The sequence below is a fragment of the Gossypium arboreum genome, chromosome 10 (genome assembly GCF_025698485.1).
Source record: "Gossypium arboreum isolate Shixiya-1 chromosome 10, ASM2569848v2, whole genome shotgun sequence".
Lineage (NCBI taxonomy): Eukaryota > Viridiplantae > Streptophyta > Magnoliopsida > Malvales > Malvaceae > Gossypium > Gossypium arboreum.
In genome coordinates this window covers 118,596,398-118,600,544 of record NC_069079.1, presented here as the reverse complement: position 1 = coordinate 118,600,544, position 4,147 = coordinate 118,596,398, and the positions used below count along the sequence as shown (strand labels likewise).

Here is a 4,147-nt window from a genome sequence, read left to right as displayed (position 1 = left end):
TCGAGAAAGGTCTTTTTTGGTGATTATGAATTGAATTGACTATAGCATCCCGTAACTCGGACCTAACGATCGAGTCGAGTGAGGGGTGTTACATATATGATATAGTATTTTTACAATATTAAAATATAATATTTTAATAATATACAATATAGAATATTTATATATTTTAGAATACATTATTTTATAATGTTTGTGAAAATGAACATTATATACATATATAATATTTAATACATATAACTAACCTGTGCGATACAAGAATGAAAACTAGTGTTTGTTAATTGTACCACACACCAACTGAGAAAGACATACAATATTCCTTCAGACTATGTAAGGATAATAATGGTTAATGGATAACACATATTTGTATATTTGCAGATATATATAAATTGCTTTTTGCAATGTGTATATATATATATATATATATATATATATATATATATATATATAAATATATTCAAATGAGATGGTAGCTTGACAAACATAGCAGAAATTGCAGGTTAATTAAACAAGCGAGGTGTTACTAACGTTTGATAAGTGTTCAATATGAAACTGTACTAAGTAGAAACTAGAGCAATAAGCATCAAATAAGTTACTATAATGATACACTGATTAATCATTAATCTTCCTAGCCACAAGGATAAGAGCATCTTTTTTGTGCGTAACTAAACCAGGCGTGCCATCAAAGCTTAAGTTTTCTTTGTTCATTTCGGTCGGGATTTCCCAATCAAACTTGTAAAGAAGATTAGCAAGAGCAAGCTCCACTGCTGCAACTGCCATATGCATTCCAGGGCAAACCCTTCTACCCGCACCAAACGGTATGAGCTCAAAGTTTAGCCCTTTGTAGTCAATAGAGCTGCCAATGAACCTTTCAGGACAAAATTCTTCAGGATTCTTCCAAGCTTCAGGGTCTCTTCCTATTGCCCATGCATTCACGTACACCAAGGTATTGGCAGGTACTTTGTACCCACCTATGCAGCATTTTCGAAGTGTTTCTCGTGGTAGCAACAATGGAACTGCTGGTTGCAATCTAAATGTTTCTTTTACCACAGCCTTTAGGTAAGTTAAAGCTTGAACATCATCTTCATTTAGAAATCCTTTTTTCCCAATCAGACCCCTTACTTCCTCTTGAGCTTTCTTCAAACACTCTGGATTTTTCATCAAGAAGCTCATGACCCAAATCACTGTAACCGCTGTTGTCTCCGTTCCAGCAAAAAGAACATTCTGTAAAAGTTAAAAAAATCAAAGTTATGCATACATAAAGCGTGAAGCTAATACTAAACGTTTTGGGTGAAGATGAAATAACCATAATAACAGCTTTTATGTGATCTAGGGTAAGATCAAATAGAAAATCACGATCCTTCCACGTCTGTAATAGCACATCGAGTATGTCCTCTTGCTCTGGTTTTAGCCTATTCGGATTAAGATGTTCATCAATGAGTTGTTGATAGAAGCTATCAAGTTCTATGAAAAATCTTTCAAGACGAGCGTGGAACCCAGTGAATCTATCAACCCAACCCATGAAAGGAAAACAGAAAAACTAAAGCTTGTAAACATGGCTACACTTTCTTTAATCAGCCCATGTAACCTACTTCCTTCAGCTCCTTCTTCACCGTACCTCTTACCAAAGCCCACTCTTGAAATTATTGAACAGGATAAGCACACCATTGCCTCACTCAAGTTGACAGGCTTAGAATCAACGGATAATCGACATATTTTCTCAACCAGGCGAGCAACTTCGTCTTCTCGAATGGAACGATACTTTCGCACTCTGCTGAACAGATGTACAACACAAATTTTCCTAATCCCCTTCCAGGACTCACTGTATGGTGAAAAAGACAAATCCGAGGCATTGTAAGATAATTTGCGAATAGCACATAGATTAGGCCTACTGCAGAAGTTGAGGTCACGAGTTTTCATAACCTCTTTAGCCATTTCTGCTGAAGAAACTACAAGGGTTGGCCTAAATCCAAGTCTTAAGGACAGGAGAGAACCATATTGTTTAGAGAGTTTCCAAAGGAAAATATGAAGGAGGTCTGAGTTATCAAACATCAACATATGTAAGTGACCAATCAAGGGAAGACTTGGAGGGCCTGGGGGAAGATGATTGCAATAGCCATGGTTGCTAACGCTACGTTTCAGCAGAGTTATGAAGAGGAAGAAAGGGAGAGCTAGAAGAAAGATGAGTATTGCCATTCTAATTATCTGCTCAAATTTGTTTCAAACTTGAGAGGAAGAGTTTACTTTATCCTACTCTTTTTCAATCACCTTATTTTGTTTTATTATTACTTGTCATTTAGATGAGCAAACAAGGAAAGACTGAATGAAGTATCATTATCAGTGCTATTGGGTTAGATGTATCTATATACTATTAATTGAAAAAAAATCTCCTTTATGTGGCTTTCGTTAGATATGGTTGGAGTTTGTGGCTTATCGTCTCCAAAATTTTTTGAAATGAAATGTGGGTAGTATGCACCCAATATTTTTTTTTTATTTTATTGTTTTGTTTCTAAAATTTAGATTTTAATTTAAATGTTAATTTTTTTACAACCATAATTCAAATTCGGGTTATTCTTAAAGTAGATGAACACCCCATCAATATAGGATAATTTGGGATTAAAATTTAAAATTTATTTTTGAATATATATTTTTAAATAATTATATATTTATTTTAATCAAATTTTAAAGAGATAAATGTCAAATTTATACATGCACTTTGATTTGGTGCAATTATAGACATAAAATTTGAATTTTGTTTCATATGTATATGAAACTTTAATTTTAATTCAATAGTACACACTTAACGAAATAAATACATACATTTATTTTTATACGGATTAATATAATTATTTGTCTATGCAATACATCAATGTATAATTGTGTTAATTTGATAATGTTGTTGTGATTTGTGAGAATTAAATCAAATCAAATCAAAATTTTATGTATAAAATCGTACAAAATCAAAGTTTATATATGACATTGTACATTGGATCAAAGTTCATGTATACTTTTGATATTTATCCCAATTTAAAAATATGTACCAATCTATTTGAGAGTTCTCAAGTTTTTTTTTTAAAATTTTTAATTTATTATATATATGTGGTTGTTGAAAAATATGGAAGTGGTAATTGAGTGTCAATGAAGTGCCCATTCCCATATCACTGCTGTTTAAGACATTTTCTAAATTTGTGATGTTGGCAATTTATTGAATAACATATATGGTATGGATTGTATTGATTATGTGGATGATATTTAGCACATGATTAAAGATCATATAACTTGGGGAAAATATTTTGAAGATTGGATCGAATTGATCACCCATATAATCCCTTGCATTGTGGGTATTGGATTGGATTGAAATTCTGATGGCTTAACTGCCAAGAGTTAATGTTTATATTACTTGTTCGTATTACATTGTATTCAGCTTATCTTATTACTTTTTTACTGGGATTGTAATAGATCTTCTCTATGTTAGTAAGTCTCGAACAATTTAATATAATTAAAAGACTTGTATAGGGTTATGTACCTATAATTAAAAGCACTAAATCTGATCAAGTGAGGAACTATATTTTGTGAGTGCATATTGATAATAAAACTTATGTTGTGGTTTTACTTACTAAATTCACAGGGGTGAAATTAGTGGTAAGGGTTCTAGTATTCAAATATACAAGTGAGAAAATTGTTCCGGGTATGCGATGGAATTAGAATCACTGTTTAAGAGCTTTAAGATAGTGGATACTTTTCACTGAGTTAGGCTTCATAGACGTAGGAAAATCAAGTTGTGTGAATAAACTTTGTGCCTCTTGCTTATTTTCAGTTTCACGTAGTGCTAAAGGAGTGCCCACTCCCTTGTCACTTCTTCCAAGCACTAAGCTTATTTCTAAGTAATTGTTTCGAGCTAACAATGATATATCTTTTATTTTTAAGATAGGTAACCGACCCTTAGAACGAATTTAAAAAATAAAATTATTTCTAAAAAGATTTCCTTTAATCTTTCAAAATTTAATTCATCTTTTTTGAATAATTTCATTATAGATTCTGATCATATCTACTCTTTTTGACACAATGTCTAGAACTACCCATAACCTCTCCCAACCCATAATTAGGAGATAATGCACTTCATCATACTCGAACCCACATCTTGCATTGA

General features: G+C 32.2%; 1 pseudogene; it reads right to left on the bottom strand.

Annotated features, from left to right (window-relative positions):
* Positions 1 to 497: 497 nt before the first annotated feature.
* Positions 498 to 2,278, bottom strand: LOC108488773 (6,7,8-trihydroxycoumarin synthase-like; annotated as a pseudogene).
* Positions 2,279 to 4,147: the final 1,869 nt, after the last annotated feature.